A 16,265-nucleotide genomic window follows, 5' to 3' on the forward strand; every position below is an offset into this window, starting at 1 on the left:
GCAACTTGAGGCCATTTCCTCTTGTCCTATCGCTAGTGACTTGGGAGAAGAGACCAACCCCCACCTCGCTACAACCTCCTTTCAGGTAGTTGTAGAGCGCGATGAGGTCTCCCCTCAGCCTCCTCTTCTCCAGGCTAAACACCCCCAGTTCCCTCAGCCGCTCCTCATCAGACTTGTGCTCCAGGCCCTTCACCAGCTTCGTTGCCCTCCTCTGGACACGCTCCAGCACCTCCATGTCCTTCTTGTAGTGAGGGGCCCAAAACTGAACACAGGATTCGAGGTGCGGCCTCACCAGTGACCAGTACAGGGGCACAATCACCTCCCTATTCCTGCTGGCCACACTATTTCTGATACAGGCCAGGATGCCGTTGGCCTTCTTGGCCACCTGAGCACACTGCCGGCTCATGTTCAGCCGGCTGTCAATCAGCACCCCCAGGTCCTTTTCCTCTGGGCAGCTTTCCAGCCACTCTTCCCCAAGCCTGTAGCGTTGCCTGGGGTTGTTGTGGCCGAAGTGCAGGACCCGGCACTTGGCCTTGTTGAACCTCATACATTGGCCTCAGCCCATCAATCCAGCCTGTCCAGGTCCCTCTGCAGAGCCTTCCTGCCCTCCAGCAGATCAACACTCCCGCCCAACTTGATGTCGTCTGCAAACTTACTGAGGGAGCACTCGATCCCCTCATCCAGATCGTTGATAAAGATATTGAACAAGACCGGCCCCAGTACTGAGCCCTGGGGAACACCGCTCGTGACCGGCCGCCAACTGGATTTAACTCCGTTCACCACAACTCTCTGGCTCGGCTGTCCAGCCAGTTTTTTACCCAGCGAAGAGTGTACCTGTCTAGGCCGTGAGCCGCCAGCTTCTCTAGGAGAATGCTGTGGGAGACAGTGTCAAAGGCCTTACTGAAGTCCAAGTAGACCACGTCCACTGCCTTTCCCTCATCCATTAGGGGGGTCACCTGGTCATAGAAGGAGATCAGGTTGGTCAAGCAGGACCTGCCTTCCATGAACCCGTGCTGGCTGGGCCTGATCCCCTGGTTGTCCCGGACATGGCTCGTGAGCACCCTCAAAACGAACCGCTCCATGATCTTCCCCGGCACCGAGGTCAGGCTGACCGGTCTGTAGTTCCCCGGATCCTCCTTCCGGCCCTTCTTGCAGATGTGAGTCACACTGGCGAGCCTCCAGTCGTCCGGGACCTCCCCAGTTAACCAGGACTACTGGTAAATGATGGAGAGCGGCTCGGCAAGCTCCTCCGCCAGCTCCCTCAGTACCCTCGGGTGGATCCCATCCGGCCCCATAGACTTGTGAACGTCCAGGTGGCGTAGCAGGTCATGAACTTCATCCTCTTGAATTATGGGGGGTTTATCCTGCTCGTCATCCTTGTCTTCCAGCTCAGGGGGCTGAGTACCCTGAGGATAACCACTCTGACTACTAAAGACTGAGGCAAAGAAGGCGTTGAGTACCTCAGCCTTTTCCTCGTCCTTGGTGGCAACGTTAATGGAACAAAAAGGGACAAGGAAAGCCAAATCCCATGGGTCAGAGCCACGACATGGGCTGGACAAGCACAAAGCCAATAGGTCATGGAGCAGACAGGGACAGGGAACCCCAAAACCCATGGGTCACGGTCCAGATAGCACACAACACCTCCAAACCCCACAGGTCATGGACCAGACAGGCAACTGGAACCACAAACCCCACGGGTCAGGGCAAGGATATGGGCAGAATAACCCCAAACATCACAGGTCATGGACCAGACAGGGACAGGGCACCGCAAACCTTGTGCATAAGGGCGACGATGGGGACAGGAGACCTCCATACACCACAGGTCATGAACAAGACAGGGACAGGGCACCCCAAACAACATGGATCAGTGCAAGGACACTGGCAGGCTATCCCCAAACCCCACAGTCCATGGACCAGAAGGGACAGGGCACCCCAAACCCCGAGGCTTGGGGCCAAGACACGTGCAGGACACCTCCGAAACCCACAGGTCATGGAACAGACAGGGACAGAACACCCCAACTCACGGGGGTAGCAGCTAGAACACTGGCAGGACACACCCAAACCCCACAGGTCATGGACCAGACAGAGAAAGGGCACCCCAAACCCTATGGGTCAGAGCCACGACATGGGCTGGACAAGCCCAAAACCCACAGACCATGGACCAGAGAGGGACAGTGAACCCAAAATCCTGTGGCTTAGGCCAGGACATGGGCAGGACATCCCCAAACCCCAAAGGTCATGGATGAGACAGGGACCTGGAACCCCAAACCCCGTGCGTAAGGGCCCCAATGGGGACAGGAGAAATGAACACGCCACAGTCATGAACCAGACAGGGACAGGGCACCCCAAAACCTGTGGATCAGGGCCAATCACGTGCAGGACACTCCCAAACCCCAGAGGTTATGGAACAGAAAGGGACAGGGAACCCCAAACCCCATGGGTCAGAGCCAGGACATGGGCTGGACAAGCCCAAACCCCACAGGTCATGGACCAGAGAGGGACAGGGAACCCCAAAACCTGTGGGTTAGGGCAGGACATGGGCTAGACACCCCAAGTCCCACAGGTCATGGACCAGACAGGGACAGGGAACCCCAAAACCTGTGGGTTAGGGCAGGACATGGGCTAGACACCCCAAGTCCCACAGGTCATGGACCAGACAGGGACAGGGAAGTCCAAAAACCATGAGTCATGGTCCAGATGAGACACAACACCTCCAAACCCCACAGGTCATGCACCAGACACAGACAGGGTACCCTAAACCTGTGGGTCAGCGCCAGATCATGGGCAGGAAACCCTGAGACCGCCCAGGTCATGGACTGGACAGGGCTCCCCAAACCCTCTGGGTTATGGACCAGAAGTGGACAGGGCATTGTAAATCCCAAAGGTCATGGACGGCACAGGGACAGGGCACCCAAAAACCAGGGGTCAGGGCCAGGATGCGGACAGGATAGCCTGAAATTAACAGGTCATGGACGAGAAAGGGACAGGAAACCACAAACCCTGTGGCTCAGGGCCAAGAAATGGGCAGGACATCCCCAAACCGCACATGTTATGGGCCAGGCAGGAACGGGTCACCCCTAACACCGTGCGTAAGGACCAAGACACGTGCAGGACATCCTCAAACCCCACAGGTCATGGAACAGAAGGGGACAGGACACGCAAAAACCCATGGCTCAGCGCAACGACACTGACAAGACACTCCCAAACCCCACAGGCCATGGAACAGAAAGGGACAGGGCACTCCAAACTCTGTGGCTCAGGGCCAAGACACGTGCAGGACACCCCAAACCCCACAGGTCATGGCCTCGACAGGGACAGGACAGCCCAAAACATGTGCGTCCCAGCTAGGACACTGCCAGGACGCTCCCAAACCCCACGGGTCATGGACCAGACAAAGAAAGGGCATCCTAAACCCCATGTGTCAGAGCTACGACATGGGCTGGACAAGTCCAAAACCCACAGGTTATGGACCAGACAGGGACAGTGAACCTAAAACCCTGTGGCTCAGGGCCAGGACTTGGGCAGGGCATCCCCAAACCCCAAATGTCATGGACCAGACATGCACCCGGAATCACAAACCCCATGGCTCAGGGCAAGGATATGGGCAGGATTCCCCCAAACCTCACAGGTCATGGACCAGACAGGGACATGACACCCCAAAACCCGTGCGTAAGGGCCACGATGGGGACAGGACACTTCAACACACCACAGGTCATAAACTAGACAGGGTCAGGACACTCCAAAATCCATGGGTCACGGTCCGGATGGCACACAACACCTCCAATCCGCACAGGTCATGGACCAGACAGGGACCCGGAACCACAGTCCCGTGGGTCAGGGCAAGGATATGGGCAGGACATCCCCAAACATCACAGGTCATGAACCAGACAGGGAAAGGGCACCCCAAATCCCGACGCTCAAGGCCAAGACACGTGCAGACACCTCCGAAACCCAAAGGTCATGGACAAGACAGGGACAGGACACCACAACAAAGGTGGGTCGCAGCTAGGACACTGGCAGGACACACCCAAAGCCCACAGGTCATGGACCAGACACGGACCCAGAACCCCAAACCCCGTGGCTCAAGGCCAGCACACGGGCAGGACACGCCCAAACCCCACAGGTCATGGACCAGACAGGGACATGACACCCCAAACCCCATGCGTAAGGGCCATGATGGGGACAGGACACTTCAACACAACACAGGTCATGGACTAGACAGGGACAGGGCACCCCAAACCCCATGGATCAGGGCAAGGACACTGGCAGGATATCCCCAAACCCCACAAGTCATGGACAGGACAGAGAAAGGGCACCCTAAACCCCATGGGTCAGGGCCACGACATGGGCTGGAAAAGCCCAGAACCCACAGGTCATGGACCAGAGAGGGATAGGGAACCAAAAAACCCATGGGTCACGGTCCAGATGGCACACAACACCTCCAAACCCCACAGGTCATGGACCAGACAGGCACCCGGAACCCCAAACTCCGTGGCTCAGGGCGAAGACAAGGGCAGGACATCCGCAAACCTGGTGTGTCAGGGCAAGGATATGGGCAGGACTCCCCCAGACCTCACAGGTCTGGACCAGACAGGGATGGGCCACTCCAAACATCATGGCTCAGGGCGCAGACATATGCAGGACACCCCAAACCCCACAAGTAATGGTCTAGACAGGGACAGGACACCCGAAAACATGTGGGTCATAGCTAGGACGCTGGCAGGATGCTCCCAAACCCCACAGGTTATGGAACAGAAAGGGACAGGGCACCGCAAACTCCGTGGGTCAGAACCAGGACATGGGCTGGACAAGCCGAAACCCCACAGGTCATGGACCAGACAGGGACAGGAAACCCCAAACCCCGTGGGTCAGAGCCACGACATGGGCTGGATAAGCCCAAAAGCCACAGGTCATGGACCAGACAGGAACGGGGCACCCGAAAAGCAGTGCGTAAGGGCCAAAACATGTGCAGGACACTCCAAACCCCACAGGTCATGGTCTAGACAGGGACAGGACACGCCAAAACACGTGCGTAACAGCTAGGGCACTGGTAGGACACTCCCAAATACCACAAGTCATGGACAGACAGAGAAAGGGCACCCCATACCCCATGGGTCAGAGCCAGGATATGGGCTGGACAAGCCCAAAACCCACAGGTCATGGACCAGAGAGGGATAGGGAACCCCAAAACCCATGGGTCATGGTCCGGATGGCACACAACACCTCCAAATCCCACAGGTCATGGACCAGACAGGCACCTGGAACCACAAACCCCGTGGGTCAGGGCAAGGATATGGGCAGGACATCCTCAAACATCACAGGTCATGGACCAGACAGAGACGGGCCACCCCAAAACCTGTGCGTAAAGGCCACCATGGGGACAGGAGATCTCCATACACCACAGGTCATGAACCAGACAGTGTCAGGGCACCCCAAACAACATGGATCAGCGCAAGGAAGCTGGCAGGATATACCCAAACCACACAGGCCATGGACCAGAAAGGGACAGGGCACCCCAAACCCCCGTGGATCAGAGCCAGGACATGGGCAGGACACTCCCAAACCCCACAGGTCATGGACCAGACAGGGATGGGCCACCCCAAACCCCATGCGTAAGGGCCACGATGGGGACAGGACAACTCAATACACCACAGGTCATGAACCTGACAGGGACAGGGCACCCCAAACCCCATGGATCAGGGTAAGGATATGGGCAGGATCTCCCCAAACCCCACAAGTCATGGACAGGACAGAGAAAGGGCACCCCAAACCCCATGGGTCAGAGCCACGACATGGGCTGGACACCCCCATAACGCACAAGTCATGGACCAGACAGGAACGGGGCACCCCAAAAGCCGTGCCTAAGGGCCAAGACACATGCAGGACACCCCCAAACCCCACAAGTCATGGTCTAGACAGGCAACTGGAACACCAAACCCCGTGGCTCAGGGCCAGGACATGGGCAGGACATCCCCAAACTCCACAGGTCATGGCCCAGACAGGGACAGGACACCCCAAACCCTGTGGGTAAGGGCCACGATGGGGACAGGACACTTCAACACACCACAGGTCATGAACTAGACAGGGACAGGGCACCCAAACAACATGTCTCAGGGCCAAGACATGTGCAGGACACTACCAAACCCCATAGGTCATGGTCTAGAAGGGACAGGAAAACCCAAAACACGTCCGTCAGAGCTAGGCCACTGGCAGGACACTCTTAAACCCCACAGGTCATGGACTAGACAGAGAAAGGGCACCTCAAACCCCATGGGTCAGAGCCAGGGCATGGGCTGGACGAGCCCAAAGCCAAAATGTCATGGACCAGACAGGGACCTGGAACCACAAACCCCGTGGGTCATGGGAAGGATATGGGCAGGACACTCCCAAACCCCACAGGTCATGGACCAGACAGGGATGGGCCACCCCAAACCCCATGCGTAAGGGCCACGATGGGGACAGGACAACTCAATACACCACAGGTCATGAACCTGACAGGGACAGGGCACCCCAAACCCCATGGATCAGGGTAAGGATATGGGCAGGATATCCCCAAACCCCACAAGTCATGGACAGGACACAGAAAGGGCACCCCAAACCCCATGGGTCAGGGCCACGACATGGGCTGGACACCCCCAAACCCCACAGGTCATGGACCAGACAGGGACCCGGAACGCCAAACCCCATTGCTCAGGGCAAGGACACGGGCAGTACACCCCCAAACCGCAGAGATCCTGGACGAGGCAGGGACAGGCCACCCCAAACCCCATGCCTAAGGGCTAGCATGGGGACAGGACACCACCATACCCCACATGTCATGAACCAGACAGGGACTGGGCAGCCCAAACCCCATGGCTCAGTGGAGGGACACTGTCAGGATATCTGCAAACCCCACAGGGCATGGGCCAGAAAGGATCAGGGCACCCCAAACCCCGTGGCTCAGGGCCAGGACACTTGCAGGACACCTCCAAACGCCACAGGTCATGGACCACACAGAGAAAGGGCACCCCAAACCCCGCGGGTCAGTGTCAGGGTCAGGACATGGGCTGGACAAGCCCAAAACCCACAGGTCATGGACCAGACAGGGATGGGCCACCCCAAACCCTGTGGGACAGGCCTTGGATATGTGCATGACACATGCAGGACACCCTCAACTCCCACAGGTCATGGACTAGACAGGGACAGGACACCCCAAAACACGTGGGTCACAGCTAGGACACTAGCAGGACACTCTCAAAGCCCACAGGTCATGGACCACACAGAGAAAGGGCACCACAAACCATGGCTCAGGGCCAGGACATGGGCTGGACAAGCCCAAAACCCCACAGGTCATGGACTAGACAGGGACTGGACTCCTTAATCCTTGTGGATCAGGCTTAGTATGGGGACAGGACACCTCCGAAGTGCGGAGGTCATGGACCAGAGATGGACAGGGCACCCCACACCCCATGGGTCAGGACCAGGATGGGGACAGGATACCCCCAAACCCCACAGGTCATGGACCAGACACGGACAGGGCACCTCAAACCCTATGGGTCAGGGACAAGATGGGGACAGGACACCTCCCAACCACACTGGTCACGGACCAAACAGGGACAGGGCACCCCAAATCCTGTTGGTCAGGGCCTCGTCACGGGCAGGACGTGTGCAACACCCACAAGTCATGGATGAGACATGGACAAGACACCCCAAACTCGGGCATCAGGACCGGGATGGGGAAAGGAGCCCCCCTAACCCCACAGATCAAGGACCAGACAGGGACAGGGCACCCCAAACACAGTGGGTCAGGGCCAGGACAGGGACAGAGCACACCCATACCTCACAGGTTATGGACCAGAAAGAGACAGGGCACTCCCAATCCCATGGGTCAGGGCCAAGATACAGTCAGGAGACCCCCAAAGTCCACAAATCATGGACCAGACAAGGACAGTCTAACCAAACCCCATGGATCAGCACCAGGACATGGGGAGGACAGCCCCATACCGCACTGGTCATGGACCAGACAGGGACAGGGCACCCTCAACCCTGTGGTCACGGCCAGGATTGAGACAGGACACCTCCTAACCTCACAGGTCATGAATGAGACAGGGACAGAATGCCCTAAACACCATGGGTCTGGGTCCAGGACACTGCCAGGACATCCCCAAACCCCACAGGTCATGGACCAGACAGGGACAGGGCACCCCAAACCCCATGGGTAAGAGCCAAGATGGGGACAGGACACCCCGAAACCACACAGGTCATGCACCAGACAGAGACAGGGCATCCCAAACCCCGTCGGTCAGGGTCAGAAGATGAGCAGGACACGCCCAAACCCCACAGGTCATGGACCAGACAGGGACAGGGCACACCAAACTCCATGGGTTAGGGCCAGGTCACAGGCAGGACATCCCGAAACCGCACAGGTCATGCACCAGACAGGGACAGGGCACCCCAAGCCCCATGGGTCAGCTGCAGGATAGGGATAGGCCACTCCCGAAAAAAGTTGCATATGGCGAGAGCAGAGGCAGAGAACCCCAAACCCCATGGGTCAGGACTAGGACAGGGGCAGGCATCCCCAGACTCTGCAGTTCTATGCCAGGAGAGAGGAAAGCCACCACAAACCCTGATGTTCATGGTAGTTCACCCTAAAATCCAGTAAATGTCGGCAGCAGCAGGGAAAGGGCACCCCAAGCCCCACAGAAAAGGGCCAGGACTGGGCCAGGGCACCCCATAACCCCATAAGTCAGGGCCAGGACAGGTGAAGGGAACCCCCAAACCCCATGGGTTGGTCAGTGAAGAAGGAAGGGGAGGAGGTGCTCCAGGCGCCAGAGTGGAGCTTCCCCTGCAGCCCCTGGTGAAGACCGTGGTGAGGCAGGCTGTTGCCCTGCAGCCCATGGAGGTCCACAGCAGAGCAGATATCCACCTGCAGCCCGAGGAGGACCCCACACCAGAGCAGGTGGATGCCCGAAGGAGGCTGTCACCCCATGGGAAGCCCGCGCTGGAGCAGGCTCCTGGCAGGAGCCTCATGGAGAGAGGAGCCCATGCTGGAGCAGGTTTGCTGGTGGCACTTGTGACCCCGTGGGGGACCCATGCTGGAACAGTCCATTCCCGAAGGACTGCACCCGTGCAAGGGACCCACGCTGGAGCAGTTCATGAAGAACTGCAGCCTGTGGGAAAGACCCACCTTGGAGAAGTTCGTGGAGGACTGTCTCCTGTGGGTGGGACCCCACGCTGGAGCAGGGGAAGAGTGTGCGGAGGAAGAAGCGGCAGAGACAATGAGTGATGAACTCATCGCAACCCCCATTCCCCGTCCTCCTGCGCCACTCGGGGGGAGGAGGGAGAGAAAATGGGGAGTGAAGTTGAGCCTGGGAAGAAGGGAGGGGTGGAGGGAAGGTGTTTGAAAATTTGGGTTTATTTCTCATTACCCTGCTCTGATTTGACTGGCAATAAACTAAATTAATTTCCCTGAGTCGAGTCTGTTTTGCCCGTGACGGTAATTGCTGAGTGATTTCCCCGTCCTTATCTCGACCCACGAGCCTTTCATTATATTTTCTCTCCCCTGTCCAGCTGAGGAGGGGGAGTGGTAGAGCGGCTGGGTGGGCACCTGCGTCCGGGCAGGGTCAACCCACCACACCACACTTCCTGAAACAGCAATGTAGGCACTTGCTAATTAATTGTAATATCACCCATATTATGTCATAATGAAGTATTTGAGCTCTACAAGCAGTTGGTAAGCTAACTTGAAGCAAGTGCAAAGAACTCCTGGGTGATTTCACACTTTCCCAGGAGCCCAGATGGGAGGATCACCAGCAAATGCTGCACAGTCAGGTGCTTTTGCTGCAAGAAAAGCAGCCCTCTCCCAGCCACGGCAAAGTAGAGCTTTGTAAGGAAAAAGGGGGCAGGGAGGGGTGGGGAAAAGGGAAACGGGTTTGTAGCTGATTTTACCACGGGTGTCCTCAACGTGCCGTACACCTCTCTGATCCTCATTTTACCTGGTGTTGCTGGGACTGAGTATTTGGGTGCAGGGCTGGTGAACTGGGCCATGACAGGGTCCCATGGGCGATGAGGTCTCTAGGGCCCCACCCAGGCTCCGTCCATGCTGGGAGATGCTTACAAAGCCTGAGGAAAGAGCGGAAGAGTTACTAACGGGCTTCCCTGAAAGCGGCCAGGTTTTGGTTTGTTTAGTTTTGTTTTTTTCTATTTCAGTTAAAATTTCTCCACTTGGTCTTGGTCCTGTACCATCCGAGTCCTGTCTTACCAGAGAATACCAATGCTCTTGGTAAAAGAACATTTTTACGATGAGGGTAACCCCTGGAACAGGTTGCCCAGAGAAGCTGTGGATTCCCCACCATTGGATTTGTTCAAGGTCAGGTTGGACAGGCTTTGAGCCACCAGATCTAATGAAAGATGTCCCTTTCACTAGGCAGGGAAGAGCATCTAAAGGCTAATTGGCTTGTGCTTGCCTCAGAGCTGGATGGGTCATTTGCTCTGTGCACCCTGTAATGGGAGAGGAAGGAGGGTGATTGCCACCATTTCAGTCCTCCCTCTTAATAAAGAAGAGTCTGAAATTATTTCTCATCCTATAGAATAAAATTCAAGCCTAGTGATGAAATTCCCATCAGGCACAATGGAGCTCATAATTGATGCTAAACTACGGCGAGGAAGGACGAGTCTCAGTTCTTCACCCAGCAGTTGAAGGGATGAGGACGACCTTGTCTGCGGCTTCTGCTCTCCGTCACTGAGCGTGGGGAGTGGTGAGGGCAGGCAGAAATCCGGCAAGAGAGGTTGTGGTGTCAGCTGCCAGGTGACCTTGGGGAGAGCACGGGATCCTCACGGAAATGCACTATGACATCTGGAGCCTGGGTGATATAATCTGTGCTACTGCATCACCGGGCTGATGCGGGGCTGGGGATGTCCAGCCTGCAGGGCCAGACCTTCATGAGATCTGCTTGTCCTGTCTCAATGCGTATTTTCAGAGTGCCCGCGAGACAGAGTTTGAACGTCAGCAGAGACCGAGGGAGCTTTCAAAAGCGCCTGGTTTTTGCACTGTCCTTGCACTCAGTGACAGAGGTGACAAGTGACGAGCAGTCGCAGAGGACAGCTGGGCGGCAGAGGGTTCGCCTGCTGAGTCTTCTGAGGAGACAGGCAACCCACAAACTGAAGTGAGGGAGGAAGGGAACCCGCACAGGTTTTTGAAGAAGAGAATGAGCACAGTAGTGCTGGTGCTGGGAGAGACTTTTCTGCAGGTGCTGGTTGTGGAGAGCTGGTGCGCGGCAGCCAGAGAGAGATCGCTGCAGGGTTGAGAGCAGCTGAGCCCAGCTGAGCAGCGAGCCCAGCTGGAAGCTCCACAGCAGCATCCACTGGCAGTGTTGGAGGATCTGAAATGGGGATTTGCTGAGCCCAGAAATTAGAAGAAGAGAGAATCGGTGTAAAAGAGGTAGTGGCAAAAGAGCTTAAAGGAAAAGTCCTGAATCAGCAGGGAGTGGTGCTTCGCTCATAGAGAAGGTTGTGAAATATTTCAGGAGAAACATGAGCAGCAGCTACCAGCAGTTTGTGAATAAGGAGGACAGGCCAGGAGTCAAAATGAAAATGCCTGAACACATTGATCTGAAAATCGTCTGCCACTCTGGCAGAGTTTCACATGCATGCCATCCCATGCTGTAAAAATAACGTGGCTTTTGGGGAAAAGGAGGAAAAAAACCGCACCAAACCTAAACCAAGGTCTTTTTTTTTCAGACCAAACCTGCTGCCTGCCACACAAACCTCTCACTTGTGCTCTGGTTTTCCCTGTTGAAAGGCTTCGCTTATGCGGTTCTCTTACCCTCCTGCAACAACCACCTCTCCAGGACTAAAGCACTCCTCCTCTCATTTTACCGTCTCCCTCCTCTCCAAAAGCCTTGGCTTATCACAGGCGGGATGTTTCCTTTGGCCTTGCCCGCGTACCAGTTAGGAACTCCTTTGTCCTGGATTGACTTGGGTCTGGATCTGCAAATGGCCTCTCCTGTCCTGTGCTCCAGCCGTACCAAACCGCTAACAAAGTCCTACCATAGCTGGAGGAGGAGCCTTTTTCCCAAGCTTGGGGAAGACTGTGCAGTGCAGGTGAGTAGGAAAGGAGGCAGCAGCGACTTTGGTTCTTGTTTCTGCTCCTCTGGTAAGATGGGGCAGTTCCCAACGCTGCTCTCACCTGGGCTGCAGAGGGAAGGGCCTGGGGGGAGCCTGGACTTGGATGATTTGTGATGGCAAACCGAACATTTCCACTTGAGCACTCCAACTACAACGTCACGATCCCAAGCCTGTAAGATTTGGAAAGACTTAGTTGAGAAAATAATGAGCCCAAATGAACAATAGCTCCACGGTGTGAGCAAAGCAAACCTCCACTTTTCTACACAAATGCTAGCGATCTCCATAGAAAGAAAGCTGGTTTCGCCAGTTCTCCTCCAAAGCCCTCACATTGGTAAACCCAAACGAACAGGAAGACCCTTCTGCAGATAGCCACAGCAAGCAGAAAGGCAATCCTTTGTTACATCCATCTGGAAACCCATTCCAGCAGAAAACAGAATCCTTACCGGACTGTTAGCAAAACTCCCCACATCTCCGGGCCAGAGGGACATCAGCAACATATCCGCACCTTTGACGTTTGGGGTTGTCCTGGTTTCGGCTGGGATAGAGATAATTTTCTTCCTAGTAGCTGGCATATTGCTGTGGTTTGGATTTAGCATGAGAATGATGTTGATAACACGCTGATGTTTTAGTTGTTGCTAAGTAGCGCTTGTACTGAGTCAAGGACTTTTCAGCTTCCCGTGCTCTGCCAGGTGCACAAGAAGCTGGGAGGGAGCATAGCCAGGATAGTTGACCTAAACTGGTCAACGGAATATTCCATACCATATGATGTCTTGTGCAGTAAATAAACAGGGCAGAATTGGCCGGGGAGTAGCAATTGCTGCTCAGGGACTGGCTGGGCATCAGTCAGCGGGCGGTGACCTGTTGCATCACTTGTGGTTTTTTGCCCCAAGTTTGGATGCTCGCTCTCCCTTCCTCTCTCTCTCGTTGTTTTACTTTTCATTACAAGTTGTTGTTGTTGTTGTTGTTGTTGTTGTTGTTGTTGTTGTTATTATTATCATCTTTTATTTCAGGTGTTAAACTGTTCTTATCTCAACCCATGAGTTTTCTTACTTTTGCTCTTCTGAGTCTCTCCCCCATCCCACCGGGGGCGAGGGGGAGGGGGAGCGAGCGGCTGTGTGGTGCTTAGTTGCCGACTGGGGTTAAACCACGACAGGGGTCCACCACAAAGATGGTTTCCACTCTGTCACATCCTCTGAGTTAAAACTGTCGGCAGGAGCTGGCTCATCCTGGGACTTTGTGTCACCCACGCACATGACCTGCAGACCAGAAGTACTCCTGAAAAGACCTCAACAGCCTGCATTAACACACCAGCGTGCACCCGAGATGTAAACACTGCCAAGTCATCTCTTATTTGCAACAGGTATAGAGGACCAAACTCAGCAAATCTAGCCTTACTTCTACTGAAACTTTCCTTACAGACAGCTCATCTTCTGTGTTTGTAAACTGTAATAAAGACCTGTTCTAGCGCAAAGGCTCGAACCCTGCCTACAGTGAAGAAGCCCCAGTTTTCTTTCCTCCCTGCTGCCTTGCCTCCCAGAAATCAATCAATACCCAAAGCTCTGGATGAACACTGCATAAAAAAGCCAACTGCAAGTGCCTTTACTCGCTACTACTTTTGTGAGGCAGCATTCTAGGAAGAAACTAGCTTTTCCCACTAGTTTGGCTACAGCTTCATTACCTTCAAAGACAACACTTCTTACCTCCGCTACGCCAATACAGCCTTACAGCTCAGCAAAATCGTACTGCAGGTAGGAACCCTTCACCGTACAAAGACAGGCAGGCTACAGGAATACGTTACTCTCAAAGAACAGACTCTTTCAACCACTCTTCCCTTTGCTTACCAAAGTTCAGAGAGCATTAGAAAACAACAACAAAAAAGCAGGGTTCTCTCTCACATTTTATGGAGTCCATGATATCAGCTGTTCAACATTAAGTCCAACTCCAGCCTGAACCCCAGAATAAGAAATGCCATCTTAAAATTTCCAGAATGTGCTGGTGCATTTCCCCCCTTCCCTGGGCCACTCTAGGATCTCAGGAACTCCTGTTAGGCCTTAGCCATTGTGTAACGAGTTGGGCAGCTGAGCGTCCCTTGACCGTAGCAGGCACTCTTGCATGGCTAAGGTGGGGAGCGACACTGATGGCACCAGGAACACCAGCTACCTGATCAAGGTAGGGAACAAGAGCAGGGGATAATTCGTCATCTCTGACAGCCCTGAAGCGTTCCCTACCTGGGTCATAGCTCAAGTGGAACAATACCATGGTTACTGTGGAACAATACCATAATTACTACCCCCGGCCATCTTGGATAGTGGTCAAGATGGAAATTTACTGATGACTAAAGCCAATCGTCTTGCAAACCTATGAACAGCGGTCCCAAGCGAGACCCTTTGAGTTCTCCTGGACCGCAGCGAGCTGCGCCTAGAGCCTCCCCCTGAGTGGGACGCCTCTCAGAGTTCACAAACATCACAAACTTGTGATATTCAGAGGACGACTGGAACCTGGGCTGAAACACTCCTCGGCCGAGACACTCCTCGGGGCTCACCCCTTCGCCCACTGAGAAATGCCCAGGCATTTAACGTGAGTATTTCACAGACTCGAGGGGAATTTTTAACCGGTATCTTTATGTAGCTATAAGCCTTTGTCTGTCATGAATTTACCTAGCTATGGGCCCCTGCGTGTGAATAGATCTATACTGTGTGTGTGTGTGTATTGATTTAGATAACTAACAATACGCATAATCTGTAATTTAGTAATTGCAGTAAACTTGATTAACTTGCTTTGTAACTGTTAAATTAGGCAATGATTAAGTGCTGTCAAAATCTTATGATCTACCTTAAAACTGTAAATGAACTTTAGATTGCTGCTGGACACTTTAAATTGCTGAACACATATAACCCCTTAGGCATAAACCGTTGCCCAAGTCTGAGACTAGGGGTAGATCCAGCCACACCTGGACTCCTCTCTGAGAAGGAGTTTAGAAAGCCAGGGGGTCTACTCTGAACCTCGTGACTCAACGGGAGGGTCTTCCTTACCCTTTTTGTTCTTGGTCTTTCTATAAATCATTCCAACGTAATTCTGACGTGATTTTCCCTGTGTATACTTAATCCATGTAATGAGTAATAGAGTGAACCTTGCCATTGAATTCTGTTAAGTCGCGCTTTTACAAATTTCTATTAAAATCACCTTTTGCTGATACCTTTGCCACTCATTCTTTAAGTGGCCTCAAAACCACTCACTCGCAACAAATTGGCATAGCCGGCAGGATCCTAAATCAGTATTTCGCGACACGGAAAACGGAAGGGCTTTGAAGTGGCAAGACCAGAGCATGTTCATGAAAGCACCATCATGCAAGTACACATCCCTTATCACAGACCAACTGCATGGTGACCTCAGTAAGTGACGTTGCCTGCTAATTTGCAGGTCAGGGTCTCTTCTTCATCAGCACCGAGCACGCAGGTTGGAATTGGAGCTGAGAAGAAAACCATATGCAGTCAGTCTGGTCTCGTTCAAGTTCACATTTACTAGGAATCACAGCAGGTCCCATCTGTCTCTCCAGACCCCAACACCACTTCTGTGCAGCGTCCCGAGGAGCAATAAGCGCAGAACAAGAAACCTTCCTTCAAAATAAGGCCCACAGCCTGCTCTTTCAACAGGACGCACAGAGCACCAGCTGAGAACAACCTCTGCTTTAACTATGCCTAGCTCCGCTGCCTATGTAAGGAGACCAGCTCCTAAATGATCCCTAGCCCTAAAACCACAGATCTTCCCTAGGGCAATGCTAAGGAAATACCAGAGCCCAGGGACACCTGGTCACTCAGCTTCAGTTGACGGGGAGAAGGACAGTGGACTAGAAAGAGAAAAATATGATGAGAGAAAAGATAGAGGAGCTGAGAGAGAAAGAAAGGTATGGGGAAAAGGCTAGAGAGCTGGAGAAATCAAGAGAAATAGGGATGAGGAGCCCTGCAGAGGGATGGAGGAAGAAAAAGGAGGGTCAAGGAACAGGACAGAAGGACAGAGATGGGTGTGGGGAAGGAGAGGAAGAAGGAAGGGGGGGATAGAGAATGACAGGGACAGGGAGCAGGACGTCCAGATGGAGAAAGAGAAGGAAGGACAGGGAGCAGGACAAAGGGACTGAGAAATAAAGAGAGGGTCAGATCCTG

General features: G+C 54.1%; 1 protein-coding gene and 1 long non-coding RNA gene across 2 annotated transcripts in view; one reads left to right on the forward strand and one right to left on the reverse strand.

Moving 5' to 3' along the window:
• LOC142076291 (antigen WC1.1-like) overlaps positions 1 to 16,265 on the forward strand; it is a 186,932-nt gene that overhangs the window by 12,734 nt on the left and 157,933 nt on the right. The window lies entirely within an intron of this gene.
• LOC142076256 (uncharacterized) overlaps positions 15,559 to 16,265 on the reverse strand; it is an 80,556-nt gene continuing 79,849 nt past the window's right edge. The window contains exon 3 of the long non-coding RNA XR_012671136.1: positions 15,559 to 15,574. This is a non-coding gene — a long non-coding RNA (uncharacterized LOC142076256). The remainder of the gene's footprint in view (positions 15,575 to 16,265) is intronic.

Source organism: Calonectris borealis, unplaced genomic scaffold (genome assembly GCF_964195595.1).
Source record: "Calonectris borealis unplaced genomic scaffold, bCalBor7.hap1.2 HAP1_SCAFFOLD_40, whole genome shotgun sequence".
In the NCBI taxonomy this organism is placed as follows: domain Eukaryota; kingdom Metazoa; phylum Chordata; class Aves; order Procellariiformes; family Procellariidae; genus Calonectris; species Calonectris borealis.